Below are 17,982 nucleotides of genomic sequence, written 5' to 3'. Positions count from 1 at the left end.
CCATTCTTTATGTCTAGGAAGGTGAGGGAGGGGAACCCAGTTTTTACAGACGTAAAATAGAAGATTACCTTTTGTGATCACTAATAATTAAGAATAGGCCAGGTTTTCTCACTTCTCAGTTGGAGGTGACCACATCACAGACATTCAGGGTGTCGTTACAGGGGTGAACTGGGATAATTAACCAAATAGTAGTAACCAGAAGGCTGCACAGGTTAAATAACTCAGTCAAGTATAACCTCCACTGTCCTAGTTATTATTACACCAATAACAATATAATTCATTCACACCATTTCAAATTTAACATTGGTAACCTTTAGAAATTGTAATAATTATATGGAAAGACAATTAAAACGAGTTAATCATACATCACAAAAATAAACAGCGTAGCCTCTTTTATTATTCACTGCATAGGTAACTGTTCCTCTAATTCACTGCATAGGTAACTGTTTCTATTGGAGCATTTCAAGAAACTCCTTTTCACTTCAACCAAAAAATATTAGAGAAGAAAGGAAATAGTCGCAGAGGTGTGAGGAATCCACTCGGTCTCTCATCAAACACAGGCAGTCTCCACCTCAGTCTGATCGCTGACTACCCAGCACATCTTTGAAAGTCTGCCTTGTGCTGCTGTCACAGCACAGAGGGTGGGCAGAGCAGAGGGTGGGCAACTCATAAGGAAAGGCATTTCTCACAGCTGTGGAAGCTGGGAGTCCAGTATCAAGATGCCAGCAATGTGCAAGGGCCTTCTCACTGCGTCATGGGTGGTGGGAGGTGAGACGAGAGAGAGAGAAACAGAGAGAGACAGAAAGACAGAGACAGAGACAGAGAGAGACAGAGAGAGACAGAGAGAGAGAGACAGAGACAGAGAGAGACAGAGAGAGAGAGACAGAGACAGAGAGAGAGACACAGAGAGAGAGACAGAGAGAGAGACAGAGAGAGACAGAGACAGAGAGACAGAGAGAGAGACAGAGACAGAGAGAGACAGAGACAGAGAGACAGAGAGAGAGACAGAGAGAGAGAGACAGAGAGAGAGACAGAGAGAGAGACAGCAAGCAGAGCCTCCAAGTGTCCTTTCTGCAAAGGCCTCTGCAGCAGTGACATCAATCCACCCACCCTGCTCACGGCCTGACACCCCCCATCAGGATCCCTCCCAGCACTGCAGGGTTGAGGGTTAAGTCAGCTCGTGCCTGGTGGTGGGCAGGGTCAGACCATGCAGTGATAAAGGAAAGTGACCAGCATGGTGAATGCTGCTTATTTGCTGAATAACTGTGTTTTTGCCATCATTCTCTTCCAAGTTGAATGTACGCTGTGTATTCCAGTGTTGACTGTGTGGTCTTTGCATGTCCTGTTACAGCTGGAGAAATTATTTTAGCTATTTCAATTATTTTGTCTATCAGTATAAGTTTTGGAAATAGATGGTCAATTTCAATGAAAATATACACGGTCTTTTTGTATGACAATTGGATTGAGTTTACTGGTGATTCGAGTATGTATTTTTGTTAGAATGATGTGGGTTGACTCCTGATCTAAATTCTGTTTTATTATTCAAATGTCTGAACCAGCTTGTGGGGCTATGTTGCCTTTGCTCTGTGGTTTATGAATGGGTAATGGGGAAAATGTTTACAGTGCCTTTTTGACAAATCTTCAAGAGAATAAATCAGAACCTCACTCCCTATTCTATTCTGTGCCTTCATATTTTAAGTGAGAACCCTCGAATGCATTATCTTTTACCTTTATACTATTTAAAATTCCAGCGACTTCAGAAGGAATCGGCAGAACAGCTGGAGAAAACGTCGGGAAGATTCATGTGGAGCAGGCATCCTCAAACTACGGCCCGCGGGCCACATGCGGTCCCCTGAGGACATTTATCCCGCCCATGGGGTGTTTTTGCCGCTGCTGCCTGTCGTGCTTAGCAGCTGACTCATCCTGGGGCCTGCAGTCCAGCCCTCCAATGGTCTGAGGGACAGTGAACTGGGCCCCTGTTTAAAAAGTTTGAGAACCTCTGGGTGGAGTGTCCATAACCCAGCTGATTAGGGCTGTTAGGGAGGTAACTATTGACTAAATGTCTTTAAAAGACCCCAGAATGATGGGGCAAGTAGACTGGTCTGTGTGCTGCTAAGGGGCAACCTTTGAGACGATCACTTTTCATCACTTCACGACACAGCCGTTCCCGACGTCCTTCCGTGCTGTTGACGTGTAACATGAGTCCCCACTTCACACGGGTCCCCACTTCACTGCCGACCTTGCTCAATGACTGTAACACATTCTGTGATCACTTGTGATAACCAAATAGTTCCACTTCTGTCTATTTTTTTTTTTCCTCGTGCTGATACCCATGCCTCATGGTCTAACTGTGTTGCTGAAACCTCAGGGAACCTCTGTGTTTGCTTTCTGAAGGATTTTGGTGTCCACCCAGAAGTTAAAGAGCGCGATGGAGTTGACGGCAGTTACACATCACATTGAAAACAATGGCAAGGAGTTTGGGGGTAGCAAGATCTTCCATGCATTTAATTAATATAAACTATACATTATATCATTCATGTGTAATTACATAAACTGTATTATGTATTAATTAATATATTAATTAATATTTAGAAATGCATAAATTAAATTACATATTAATGGCTCTGTGTGTATCCTTGTGTGTGTTCATGGATATTGGATGTGGGGATGGGGCATGTACTTTTATTACCCCAAAATTTTAGAAAAAGAAAATGCTGGGGAACATGCCTGAAGTCAAATGGATAGCAAATTATAAAGCTCTGGTACAAGCCCAGGCATGCAGGTTAAGGGCTCATAGCCCCAAACACTGGGTGTATTTTATCTATGAACACGTTTTGTTTTATTATTATATGTCAGTGTCTCCACTGAATTACAGAATCGTGTATCTTCACAGGTATTTTGTGTTTTCAAATAACAGGTGTGTGAGTCTTCAACTCTCACTTTGTACGTATCTGGCATTGGAGTGGTCTGTTGGTCCCAGGACCTTAAACGGCTTCCAGATAAAGACTAGTTTATAATTACTAATGTATGTCCTGCACCCAGGGTAACACCAGCTCCCCAGTCACAGCTTCTTAACAGTTTGAAGAATGAATTAATAACTTGAAGATTCTTTTGTGCATCTTGACACAGACAAAGGAAAGTCGCCGATGCCTTGTAAAGACCATCAGTCTCCAGACCTGGGGAGCCAAGATCCGTATGGTTTCAGCCTTTGTGTTATTATCCCCCGGGGCTCTGCGGGGGATGCCTTTGTCCCTCTCGCCCCTGACAAAAGTCTGAAACATGTTACCTTCCCTTGAAGCCTTTCTGGAGGTCCCTATCCCCTGTGCCCCATAGATGGCACCCCCCCGCCCCTTTCCCAGGAGAACAAATTACTAATTTCTACACAGAAAAAATTCAAATCGTGGTACAAAATGACTGATTTTTTATCCACATGGGATAAGGATGTGGTTTTCCCATCACTCTGTAAAGTCCTTGAGAATTGAAACGGTCTGTTTTTTGATGTCCAGTCTTAGTTCATTTCCTGTCTCACAGTTGACATTGGGTTTCCTAAACGACAGTGTTCTACAGATGTTTAGACTCAAAGAATTGTGAAAAAGTAAAAAAGCATTATTTTAACAGGGATAAAACAAGACAGCACAGTACAGGAACGAGAAAGAAAATGGGACCTTTAGCCTGGGGAAGAACACCCTATATGGATCCCATAGGGTATCTTTTAGTAATGTAATAAAAAAGTCCATTGATTAAAAGAAATCGGATCTATTGCTCATAATAACATCGCATTGATTGAGCGCGCTCCTGGTAATAGCTTCCTTCCCCAGCGTCTGTCCCGCATTAGCCTCTCAGCCTTCCTGACCGTGTGAGAAGAATTCTTTCCTTGTGTTACTGGTCGTATGACCCTGGCCATGACATTTAGTAAATTGCATCTATTGAGCAGAGGTTTGGGGTTTCCTAAAAATGAGAAACACATTCTAAAACAAGACATTTCCCTATAGATTGTATAATAGAATTTAACTCTGTGGTCTGGCCTCCTGGAGATATTTTAGAAAACGTGGCGATTACTGATAATGGCAATTTACAAATAGATTACTAAATTTTAGAACATGAATTTTTCACATAGAGATATATTTATAAGCTACCATCAGGTGTTCGTTTACTCTAAGAACGCACTTTACAAATACAAAGTATTAATCTTATTTAAAGCATTAAAATTATACCAAATTCTGTAAATATAAAAGTGACTATGCAAAGAAAATCGTTAACAAAGTAGCATCATGTGTATTAATATAAGGGAATCAATATGCATGTTTTAATAAGTAAATAACAAAATAGATGAACATTTTAGTAAAGCATAATCTTTTTTATTCCTAGCTACAAGTTTGTATTTCTTCTTTGGTAAGAAGAAATAAAAAGAAGATAAAATAAATAAAAAGTGCAATCATTTATTTTAACAAAATAACTACATTATTTTATTGTTCACTTAAAAATAAAATCTATAGGGCGGCACCTGTGGCTCAAAGGAGTAGGGCTCCAGCCCCATATACCAGAGGTGGCAGGTTCAAACCCAGTCCTGGCCAAAGAAACTGCCAAAAAAATAAAAAATAAAAATAAAAAAAATCTATAAAATACAGGAATTATGTTAGACAAAATTACATATAGTTTTATGCCATATTGCAAAGGGATCAATGATCTTTCTTATTGATTGTGTATATTTTTGTGTAATTACTTTATCCCCTGAAGAAGTAAAATTAGTAATTAGTATTTTAATTCGAGATTGAATTTTTAATCTGAAAGTCGTTGAAATAAATTTTATTGAAAATTCTCAAAAGGAATTTAGAAGTGGGCCGTGCCTCTAGCTCAAAGGGTGGGTTCAAACCCAGGCCCAGCCAAAAACTGCAAAAAAAAAAAAAAAAAAAAAAGAATTTAGAAGCACTCAGGTTCACTCACGGTCTACTCTGGCAGCGTTTTTGCATTAATATATCCACTCCCTTTCAAAATAAGTTTTAATGAATTCAGCTTGCAAATGATTGCCGATCTTAATGGAAAAATAATTTCAAAGAAAATCCTTAGCTATTCAAATGTCACTCATAAATATAGTACAGAGAATTACAATGGAAGAGATAAGCAGGAAGTTGTGGTCACAAAGTTTATCTACACATTTGATAAGAACGAATCCATTAGTACTGCAGAGGATTTTTATTATGGACTTGCCCTCCGTGGGGCTGAGCGCTGGGGCTGATAGCAGCGCCCTGGCCGTCTGTGATCTGTGGCAATGTCTATTCTCGTCACGCTCAAACACAGGCCAACACTGAAAATCGACATAATGAGGGCAGTTATTTTGACGGCACAATTAAAGAACATTCTGATACATATTGTCACTAACATATTATTTTATCAGAGTTTTCGTAAATAGGAATGCAAAAATCTGAGATTCAAGCAGCGGAATAACATTTCTGGTTTGATTTGAAGAAGACCAAACATAATTCACAACCATAGGTCAGGGCAAAATCAAACAGTCAAAGATAACTCGGATTCTGTCCAAAGTGTCCCTTGGTCCACGGAAAGTAAGACGGAATCAGATTGAAGTGATTGGATGGGCTAGTCCCTGCCCTACTAGGCAGCTCAGAACTTTGTTCCTGATGAAAAGTCAGAGGGAACAGTGGGTACCGCTTGTTAACAGATGACTCACAAGCCCTGGATGAAGAGGGAGAGAGAAAAATAGAGAAGGGGGAAGAGAAAGAAACAAATAGAGATGAGGGGGACAGAGAAAGGGACAGAGAGAGATTGAGAGTATTTGGGGAGATGGGGGGGATTCTTTAGGAGATGGAGGGGATTCTTTAGGAGATGGAATGTCAAATCCTAGTGGACTATAACAGTGTATATTGGTTCATATAAACCACAAAGGAATTTCAGGAACTCCTAACAGCCCAGGCTTTGCTATTAACTTGCTGGTTGATTCAGCTTGCTCTGTGGACGCCCGCCCTGGCCAGTACTGGAGTTGACGTCCACACGAAGGTCCAGCCTCCTTCAGCTTCGTCACCACCTCCCACCCCTGACCCCCACAGGAAGGCTGAGGACCCTCCCCGGGAACTGCCCCAGGGTCTTCAGAGCAGCATTAAGCACAGGCAGCTTCTCCACTCACTCTGGAGACTGTCCGATGGCCCAGCACGCGTCACATTCGATGTTTGGGGGAAACCACAGCCATGTGTAAGTGTACCACTGTGCTCTCAAATGCACCTTCTGATTTTGTTTGTTTGTTTTACTTTTTTTCGGTTGTCTTACTTACATTCAATTCAGTTACTACAGTAATTTTTACATATACTTTATTAATAAATAAATACCACAAAGACTATGGAAAGACCTACCACACTCTGAAAGATAACAGGTAACAGATTCCACTGCTAAATGGACCAAAATGATGAAAGGTTTTGCAGGAGAAGGCAGTGCTCCACTGTCTATTAACACGGAAGGGCCCAGAGTAGGCAGTGAGGGGCGGCATGCAAATGGAGATTCAAAAGAAATTCCATTTCACACTCACTGGGTTGGCAATATTTAAGGATTATGATTAAGATACTTGTGAAAAAATACATGAAATGGAGCTCTTGTGCAAAGTTCTTAAGATTTCAAATTGATAAAAACAACTTTAGAAAATAATCTGGTGTTATCTTCTGATGTTAAACAATTGTGTATCCTGCAACCCAGTAATTACACCGTGAGGTGTGAGCCTCGGGAAAACGTGTGCACAGGTGCACCTGAAAATAGTTACAAGGGGGCGGGCTAGGGGTGCTGCTTAAGAGAGAGAAAAAATAAAAAATGTACGTGAAGTATAATAGGAACTCATAAAAAAAGGGTATGTAAATAAGTTGTGAAATGTATTTCAGCTAGTCAATTGTACACAAAAAAGAAAATAAACTAAAACAATCCAGAATACAGATGGAGCTTCAAAGATAATATCCAGCACACAGTGAAAGCTCAGAAGAAACTATATATATATATATATATATAGTCATAAACATATCTTTACAAACCATAATTTGCTACATGTAGTGAGCCTTTTTTGCCCATGTTTTTCTGAGGGACACATAAGGATACATATTATTTGTGGATCGTACTAATTCCTTATCTATATGAATTTTTTTTTTTGCAGTTTTTGGCCAGCGCTGAGTTTGAACCCACCACCTCCGGCATATAGGGCCGATGCCCCACTCCTTTGAGCCACAGGCACCGCCCAACTATACGAATATTTTTAATTCTTTTATTTATGCTCGTGTATTAAAAGTGTAACTCTAGAGAGCAATAGTGATAGGCACGTGTAAAGCGATACCCCGGCTTTTGGTAATCAGTTTTGCTGAATGAGAATACACTCACAAGGAAGGCGTTTCCAGCCAGTGAAGAGGGCTGCCTCTCTCCCCTTCCATCTACTGGGAGCTAGCAATCCAGCTGATACTTTCCATAAAATTTCTTGTACATAGCATGTTAAAAAATAAATGTTAAAATTACTCTATGATATAAAATAAGTACCTAAGTATAAACAAACATTTTAATTAAAAAATTAAAATGAAAAAAATTTTTTCCCTAAATATTTGGCCCCCAAACATGGGTGTGATCTATACACAGGGGCACATCATACATGAAAAAATACAGCTCCTCAGTGGAAAAATGTAATCTAACAACACACCGGTGACAATTCACAGAATGGATGAGGGACACACAGTTCAGATCAGAGGTTACCCTGGTGGAGGGAAGCTGTGACAGGAGTGAGGGGTTCAGAGAAAGGGTGACCATGTGGGGTGTTACATCTACCGTGTGCCAAGTTCACAGCTATTCATTTTGTTATCACACGCTGTGGCCGACATTCACAATCACACATTGCTTTGTAAGCATTAAACACTATGGAATAAAATTTTGAAAAGGAAATCTGGGGTAGAGTCATCCCATCTCTTGTCTAAGGACAGCCAATTATTCACCTTGACTCTGTTCCTCTCGGGATCCATTTCCCTCAGTTTGGGCTGATCGAGCCTTGTAAACTTTCCTCTGACTCCATCATTTGTGTTTCAAGTCTGCCACCCAGCACGGCCCTAACAACATCAGATAGTTCAAACAATCACTGCGGCATAGAAAAACGGGGTGGGGTAGAGAGGAACTCAGAGCTAGCACTGGCACTCTATGCCTCAAACATTTAAACTGAAGAAGATGAGAGCTGGGCACAGGGTCCAGGGCTCCAGAGGATGGCCACTGCACAGAGGGCCCAGGGCCCAGGAGGATGGCCACAGTGCAGAGGGCCCAGGGCCAGGAGGATGGTCACAGTACAGAGGGTCTAGGACTAGGAAGATGCCCACAATGCAGAAGGCCCAGGCCCAGGAGGACGCCCACAGTGCAGAGGGCCCAGGCCCAGGAGGACGCCCACAGTGCAGAGGGCCCAGGCCCAGGAGGATGGTCACAGTACAGAGGGTCCAGGACTAGGAAGATGCCCACAGTGCAGAGGGCCCAGGGCCCAGGAGCACAGTCACAGTGCAGAGGGCCCAGGAGCACAGTCATAGCACAGAGGACCCAGGGCCCAGGAGCACAGTCACAGCGCAGAGGACCCAGGGCCCAGGAGCACAGTCACAGTGCAGAGGACCCAGGGCCCAGGAGGACGGCTGCAGCGCAGCCCTGTTGCACTCATGTGACTGGAGCTATGCAGAGAATTACAAGAATTAGAGGGGACAGTGCACATTTGTACCCTCTCGGGTACAGGTAAGTTCTCTTTCATATTCTCCAAATGAGATCATTAGTTGAAGTATTTTCCAGCTGTTAGAATATAAGCCCTCTTATGAACTGCAGCCCCTCACACTGAAGCCTGGTCTCATCTCAGGCGTTAGACTATTTACCCTGCTAATAAATTAAATGGTGTCAATCTCGCCAAGTGGAGAGAAGTCTCCTCCCTTCCCCCAGCACTGGACACAGTGCAGTAGGCGTCGGGGTAAATTTGCCAAGTGCCTCTTTTGTGGCACAGCCGCATTTATTAACAGAGATGGCCGTTTGTACAATTCCCAAGCTGAGTGCACAAGAAACCTTGATTGATGAAAATGGCCACACGGAGCAAGCTAGACGGCGTTTTTCTGCTCTGAATAGTTGCTGCCGCCCTGAGTGTGAGTGACCTTCCCTGGCTTCTTTTGTGTTTATGCAACAAGCACTGGTTTTTTTTCTTATAATTCAATGATAAATGAGGATCTATGAGAAGCTGATAAAATCTACTAAACCATTTACTATCTCAGCGTTTTGGCAAACCAAGGCCTCAACCTCCTGTCTCCACTGTGCCTTTCCATTATGAAGACTTTTTGGCAGGTGACCTCGGTGCAAGGAACAGCTCCCAGGGACACGCTGTGCTCATTTACAATGCCACGGAGTTCTAGGGCGGAGGCAGCAGAGAGGAGGAGGGCAGAGACACAGCAGCTGCAGATGGGATATGCGAATGCTGCTCTGCGTCTGTGACAGCAGCAGGTGGGAATGGGGCCTCAGTTTGTCTGTCTACGCTTTGCAAAGGCACCAACACCTTCCTGTCCCTGCTTAGCTGTAACTTGCTGGGTCTTCCTGCAAACCAAGAAATCAGTTTTTTTTGTTGTTGTTTTTTTGTTTTTTTGAGACAGAGTCTCACTTTGACCCCTTTGGTAGAGTGCTGTGGCATCATAGCTCACAGGAACCTCAAACTCTTGGGCTCAAGCAATTCTCTTGCCTTAGCCTCCCAAGTAGCTGGGTGCCCACCACAATGCCCGGCTATTTTTGTTGTTATTGTTGTTGTTTGGCAGGCCTGGGCTGGATTTGAACTGCCAAGTCCAGTATATGTGGCTGGCGCCCTAGCTGCTGAGCTATAGGCACTGAGCCAAACCAGAAATTTTTTTTTTTTTTTTTTTTGGCCAGGGCTGGGTTTGAACCCACCACTTCCAGCATATGGGGCCGGTGCCCTACCCTTTTGAGCCATAGGCGCCACCCTCAAACCAGAAATTCTTAAAGAGAACTTCCTCTCACATTCAGACATCATCTAAGACAGACATACATGTTAAGTTTTTTTAAGTTATGTCTGGGTAAAGGAACTCCAGTATTTTTCCAGTTTTACAATTACTTTTTCCCAGAATCTGCCTATAGAGTTTTAAATTTCCATTGCCATAGGACCTAAAACTTATTGGGTATAATTAGCAGTGCCTTCACTGAAGGGATGTTAATCAATGCTGTCAATAACATTATTTATAAGTTGATAGGAACATCAAATTAGACATAGTAGACATAACATCCACTGAACCATTGAGATAGAGCAGTGCATCTTGGGAGAACTCACAGATACATTCTCTTTCATATTCCCAAAATGAGATCATTAGTTGAAATATTTAAGTTGCTCTAGAAGAATATTTATACATATTTGCTAAAAAAAAAATTATCTTCACAGGAGAACTTTATGACACAACAAAAAGGCTCCAAAAGAAAAAAGTTACTTGAATAAAATCATAGGTGTGAAAGAAATGTAGGAGTTATGATCGGTTTTTAAAATGATTAAATGGCAGACGTGAAATCATATGGTCTTGAGCTAGACGAATGCTTCAGCCCAAGGATAAGGAAATTAACAGGGCTCGGTGCTACTGCCTCTGGGGCAGGGGTTTCTTTTTATATCATTGTGAATATATTTCTAGTATTGTAATTTTGCCTGTGTAGCCCTTGGCATATTTCATCAAACATTATGCTAGCGATTTCACACTCTGGAGACTAGAGAATTACCCCAAAATGCTGTATATTAACACATATGATTGCATTAAAAAAGTCTGTAAATTTCATAGCCATTTATGGTGACTTTACTATTGAAGTTTATTTTTTATCTCTTTTTATGTGTTCGTTATCAGGTAGGGCTAAATAACAGCAAACACTGGTAAATGGTGTGACATGTTCTTTTATTAGCTCAAGGGACAAGAACTTGTACTACAGAGAGAAGTGGGGGTCCCAGGAAAGTCGACAGACTCTAACTTGCTTGAAAGCAGGAAAAAAAGGAAAAGGCCTTGAAGTATTAGGGTCATAAACTGATAAAATTATCCAGGAAGGCCTCAGAGACATCAGCACAGTCCCCATTTAAGTAGCAATATGTTGAGGAATAAATTTCCATTTTTAGGAGCTTGGTTCTATACACTGCAACCCCCGCAGGGCAACACTGCTCAGTGTATCTTTGTCAGGACAAAAATGCGGCTGTTGAGTCTGTTTGTTTAACCAGGGAGTGTGTGTCCCCAGAGCTGCCTGCTGAATACTCGGGTGGCACGCTTGACATGGTGCCCTGGTGCCCTCTCTTAGAATTTGAGTACTGGTGGAGGGAATATTACTCTACAGGAAGAGTTTGGTTTTCTTCCATTGCAAATTAAAATCTTGGTAGGTAAGATAATTTAAATGAAATGGAGAACTTAGACAAGTGTTTCCTATGTCCCTAAGTACCAGTAACCCTGGATAAAGTAGTAGCCTCAAGCAGAGGGTAATTTACTGAGATATGAGAGCGTTTGGTGACTCTTCCATTATTTTCTTATTTGATTCACAGAAACATACTGCAAAAATAACCAACTTTTGATCTAAGTTTAAAAAATGAAAGCAAATCAGAGCTTATTAACGCCACCCATCAGCATAAGGATCTCAAAGAGCTGCGTTGTTGAGTGATCATTAATTCACTCTGAAAACCTCGCTAAGGAAATGGGTGTGATTTGTTACCTTGGATTTGATAAAACTAGGATTTAACAGGATAAATATATATATTTTTAGAAGGAAGAAGTTTGCCTTAGTCTCAAAATTATACACATACACAAATACACACATAATACATATGTGTATTTCCTTCTCCTGTTCTACTAAATCAATGACAACCTTTAAACCACTGTCTAAGGAACGTTCCTGTTATATGTGGCACATGTTGGCTTACAACAGGTAATAGCTACAGGTCATTTGTACGATGTGTGCAGACACCGTACCCCTTCATTTTGAGACCACCTCATGGGAACGGGGAACTAAAGTTGCAGACAGAATTCAGTTTGCTAATATTCTGACCTTAGGATAGGAAAATTATTCTGTTTTATCCAGGTGGGTCCAATGTTTAAGGACAGATTATCAGTAAGAACTGAATGAAAGGGGGTGGGGGCTTCCAGAATGGTCCGCTATGAGCTCAGCGACACCTCCCAAGGGAAGCGTCTGTGAAACTAGTGAAAATGAACTTGGCAAAGGCAATCATTTGCCATCTCTGGAGATTGACAGGTGGGCTTACTGCAAATCAAGAATCATTCATTTAAAAAGAGTGAGATAGTTCTTAGGATCAAAAGAGTGAGCTAAGACTCCTTATTGTCTGTGTATCTTGCAAAGGCAGAAATGCCATTGTTTGAATGATCAGTCTTTTCTCGACTGACCATGGATTTTTATCTCATAACATGACTCTGTTGATGCCTCTCTCCAGCCTCTGGTATCAAACCCGTTTCATCACCATCTCTTCATAACATGTTTTCATCTATCATCCAGTGACTACATTTTCACTGATTTTATTTGCCAGCAAAAAATTCCCAGCTAATTCTATATTCTGTTTTCTTTCAATATTAACTTTAGGAATGGTTTGTTCAAGTTGAAAGAGAATATTACTTTTTTCTGGATTGAATTAAATGATATACTAATTATTTGTGTAAACATAAGGCATTTACTTCTAAAGTTGGCTTTATCAGAAATTGATCTCTTTGATACAGAGTTTTAATTGATTATTTTGTCTAGCAACGAGATAGACAGTGAGAACGTTTTTGGTTATGTTGCAATTAAACATTTCCTGCAACGTGAAAGTCAGTACAGTGATGTAACGGTGGGACTCCCCGTGGCACAGTGTTGGAATTAGACGCCTCTTAGTCTGTGAACTGCTTGAGTGCACTGATGTCAAGGTATTTTGTGGTACACTTCCTACTTTGGGGGACGCTTTGCTCTGGAGGAGTCTGCACCATGAAATTGGGTCAGGGATTATGCATTTGTCTACGTTAAGCCCCCAGAGACTGCTGACAAGCTCATCATGAAGATGAAGAATTTGGTCCTCAGAATCCAGACTATTTCTGGGCAAATTCAAAAAGGAAGTTGCAGGGATTTGAGCAGCCTGCTGCAACAACGAAGGAGGCCAGGAGGCCAGGAGGCCGCCCTCCGTTGTCCCTCGGCCCTCAAAACAAAACCCACGAATAGCAGATCAATAGTCATCTCATATTAGGGTATTAGTTCCAAAACCCTGCAGCTACTGCATTTTAATAATCCATTTTCCTGGTTCTTGCAAGAGCCACAGAGAGTTTCCCGTTTTTTATGTCTGCATCTGAAATTGTATTTATTTGACGTACACAAATCTCAACAAGGGGCTATAGTTCCATAAACATAAATAAAATGCACCAATTGCCTTAACGTAAGGGGTGAAACTTCAGTTAAGAAGCGATTGTACAATTTATAGTTGGAAGAAGCCGGCTTGCTACTGTGTGGAGGGCAGACACCTGGCTCCCCACATTTTTATTAGTATCGGAAGGCTTGCTTCACAATGCGAGCAATCCGGAGCTCATCTGCAGACAGTCATGACAAGAAAATAATTTACTCTTTTCTCTAAGATTCTCTGACATGCACAAAAGGAGATGACGTGGACTCAGAGTTTCTACTCAAGAAATAAACTCTTTCACTGGTCCGTTCTGTAACAGAGCTGGTCAGAGCCCTTCCGTTGCCTTTAACTCGAGCTCATCTTAATTAATGTTACCTGTCGGCAAGTGGAGCTCAGAGGTGAGAAATTCTTTCCTAGCTTAGGAAAAAAAATTTCAATCTCTCTGACTGGCTGGTTCATCAAGAAGCAGAAATTCTGTTTCAAAATGGGATAAAAGATCATGATCTAATTAGTGGAAGATTCAACAAGAAAAAAATGGGCAATAAGCCTGATTTTCACTGAATGATTACCCATAGCTAAATCAGTCGTATCGAAACCAGGCAGCTGTGTTATTTAGTTAACATTTGGCAGAATTGACTCAAATGAGAAATTCAGTTTATCAATCAGGTAGAAGATGTGGGCCTAAGAAGCTGGCGATTTATCTTTATCTTTATATCTCTTTTTTTGGAATTAATAAAATCTCTCTGAACAAATTCAGAAAACTGGAGTATGGCACCCGATAGGTCCTCTGCCTTCTTCATTCTCGAGGCCGGAGCAGACCTGATACATCTTCCAAAAAGGAAACTTGTAACATTTCTCTGAGAATCTGCTGCCCTAAGATATCCAGGGACAGTGAAGCGATTTACCGTGCTCCGTGAACTCCTGCACACGCACATCTTTCTGCTTACGCAGGCGCAAAATCTGCTCAGCCAATCACGCAGATGAAGGTGGGGTTGGCTCTGTGAATGTGTATTAAGCCCTGGCTGCTCTCAAACTCATCTGCGTAAAGCACTGGATGCGTTTCTCACACACGTGCATGTCCTGGTCCTGCGTTCTCTAACTGAGTGAGGCTAACACAGTCGCTGTCCCACCACCACCTGTTGACGTGCACATCTTTACTCTGCTCCTCACCGTTGGGCTTAGCTGTGGGTCTCAGATGAGGCCATGTTCAAAGCATCCCAAGACTCAGCGTTCTCAAACAATTCACATGCACTCCGCTCATGAGTTGAAGCATCAGTGGTTAAGCCTGCGCGGGGGTGGGTGGTCCTTCTGGGCTGGGCTGGCCTCCATCGCATGGGTGATGTGGGCTGGCCACTGGCCTAGACTGACCTTTATCACAGGGCAGACAGCAGGTTCTTCTCCCCTGCCCATCTCCTTCCTCTTTTCTGCTCTGGAAGGCCATGTGAGCTCTCGGGACCCGGCAGCAGAGTGAGGTCCACAGGCAGACGCTTGTCAACGTGACCTGGAGTGGAATCTCTCCCCTCTGCTGGGTGCTCCAGGCCTCTGCAAGCCGTCCCATGGGGCGGGGTTGAAGGAGAAGGAAGGACTCTGAAGGCCACTGGCAAACATTACAGCTGGAGAAGCTTGAGGAACAGCACCCCTGAGACAGCCAGCCCATGCCGTCACCACCGAAGGCTTTTGATCCAAGCAAATGCCTCCCAAATTATAAAAAAGGACATGTCATTTTGTAGCAGTAAAATCCCACCACAACAAGTGAAATTGACAGCATATTAAGTTGAAAACTGGAGTGTCAATATATGCATTAAAAACCACCTGCAAAATGGATTTACATTTTAATATACAGTCACAGTTAATGTTTGTACCACGCTGACCTTTTACCCATTCTGTGCCAAGAGGTTTATACACACTAACCATTCCATCCGTTACCATTGGATCTACACTGTGGAATCCACAGACAGGGTTCCCAGCCACTTCCTGCCTGTGACAGCATACTGTGTATTAAATAGAAAACGAAGGTTTATTCCAAAATATATTTGGATTAATATCTATTCACCTGAAGTTTGTCCACTGACTATGTTTTGTTCTGCCTGAAGAAATCTTTCCTTTACTGTTTCTATAAACTTGGTGAACAATCAACAATAAAAAAAGTAAAAAAAAAAGATTACAAATCAAAAGTAAAAAAAATATTATTTGTAATTGTGAATATTAAAGTTAATCATGGAATGGGCTTCAGGAAACACAGGGGCATTTTATTGTGCAGTGAACCGTTTGCAGATATGCATATCATGTTTAGCTTCTTTGAAGAAACAATAAATAAAAGATGATCAAAATGGGTTAACAATGCTTTAGAATCATTATCGGAAGTGTTATGAGAGCCGGCATTGCCATTATCGCACATATGGCATTAAATGTCGACTTGACGAAAATTAGAAAAATAATGGCAGCAACAATGTCCCAAACACACACACTATCCTGCTGCTTACTCTCTAAGTCTGTGCGTCTTATACGCCATGTCTCTAAAAACGTTTCCAACCTACTTAAAATGGTATGCCAAGTGTAGTATCAGATTCTTTTTCTGGCTCCACATAGAAGACGCTATTCATTTCCATCAGTAAATTATAAAGCTCAGCACTACAAACTGTGTCACTAAATTACACAATTATGGTTCCCGTCAACGAACCTACCACACACACGGCATCCCGGCTGATGGTAGGAGCTGTTTCAGCTCCCCACATAATTTCATGATTTGATTTCTCAAGAGAATTTTTAACTGTACCACATACATACGTTCAGGCTTTTTATGGTAAATGAGTCATTAGATTATGTGCTCATGTATTTTAAGAAGTGTTTGGTAGAATTTAGCCAAACAATTACTCTCTGTTTTTGAATGTTAATTTTAATGCACAATGTAAGTTGCCTTCCTTAGACTGTTTGTTAATTATGGGTAGAACATTTTTAGACTCTCTGTTGCTTATGCTCATAACCTTAACATAATATCAAGACACTGTGAAATTTTTTCCCCCAATGTTCTACAATGAAGCTGCATAGTTTTAATAATCAAGAACAAGGTAGATGACACATAGACCACTGTAACTGTGACATGTGGGAAGTCAATATTATTTAATTTCCATAAATTTATGTTCATTTATATTTCCATTTTATGCCCAAGGGGAAAAGTAATGATCAGTGTTCAGGTTTGTATACATCAGAATGCAAGCAGAATATTTTTTCAGTTTAGAGATCAAAGGTCTTGAGTTTGCTGCAGTGAGGCCCAAGTGTTTACCTGGATCTGCAGGCACAATGCCAAACAGCAGGACATTTCCTGCGACAGTGGGCCTTCTTCTCTTGAAGGCTCTGAGTCTGGCTTCCTGGGTCTTTCTTTGCATAATAGAATGTGGTACAAATAGCAGTGAGTGGCTCCAAACTTGGCTCAGAGGCCGTGCCTGTTTTTTTTGCTCTGCTTTACACCTGTTGTCACTATGGGCACACGTAACTCTTGGAGAGTGCAGGGTACGAGCACCCCCAGGGTATCATGGACCTGAGTCGGCCAACAGCCAGCTGAGCCCAGGCTAGAGGAGAAGCCTGGGCACTTTCCACAGGATGCTCCTCTCTGTGGTCCAAAGACACAGCACAATTCATGGTCACCATTGAAATTCACTTACCAGTGCAAATATACAGCCGTTCCTTACACAGTCTTATGAAAGAAGAGATTGCCCATCTATCGGGTTAACATTAGTGAGTCTGGATTTTGCTATGAGGAGTCAACAAGTCTTTGCATAAACAAAATCTTTATATGACCATCAAAGCTAAGTCTCAAAGGGTAAAACCTAACTAGATCATTGTGTTAATCATTTTTATTATTAGAAACCACAAGGGTGTTTTTAGTGTGCTTGTAATACCTCATACTTTCATTCACCCTCAAGAGTGAATCTTCGTGCATTTATTTTTTTCTTTTCCATCAAGACCATTTATGGGATAATGTCAGTACATCAGCAGCCACATTCTTCATTTTTTGTGCAATCTTTCAGAAAAAAAATGCCTTAAATTCTGAGAGTTTATCAAGAAATCCCTGATTCCTTTGAAAAGGAAAATCATTTATCAAGTACATGATGTGTGCACAGTGGGTGGAGACAGCTGGCTGAGAGTCGAGAGAATCTCGTGTGGAACTTCAGCTTCTTAGTTAACCTACACTCAAGTCAATAAAATAATCTCCATTTTACCTGCTTCATGTGTAAAGTGAGAGTGAAGGACGACGTCTGCGGGGAGACCATGCACCCTGTCGAGTGGGCGACCGCACTCCACCCCTGTCTTCTGCACTGCGGAGTGGTTTGTAAACGCTCGGCACTCAGGCGTTGACAGTCCTCAGCCTCACACGTCCCAGCCGTCCTTCCCCTTCTGCCTCTCCCATCAATTTCCTTCATTATCTTCTGAGCTCTATTTATTTGGCTTAATATATTTAATTATATGACAGATACTAATAGCTCCTTTTCATTTGCTCAGATTCTGAGACATGGACCAGGGATAAAGTGCCCCCCCAGAAAGACACACTCAGGCTGGGCTGAGCAGTGGGCCCATCCCTGTGATCCCCTGAGAAAGACACACTCAGG

This window comes from Otolemur garnettii, unplaced genomic scaffold (genome assembly GCF_000181295.1).
Source record: "Otolemur garnettii isolate 467f Iridium unplaced genomic scaffold, OtoGar3 scaffold00019, whole genome shotgun sequence".
Classification (NCBI taxonomy): domain Eukaryota; kingdom Metazoa; phylum Chordata; class Mammalia; order Primates; family Galagidae; genus Otolemur; species Otolemur garnettii.
The sequence above is the reverse complement of the archived record's forward strand: the minus strand, read 5'-3'. Positions refer to the sequence as shown.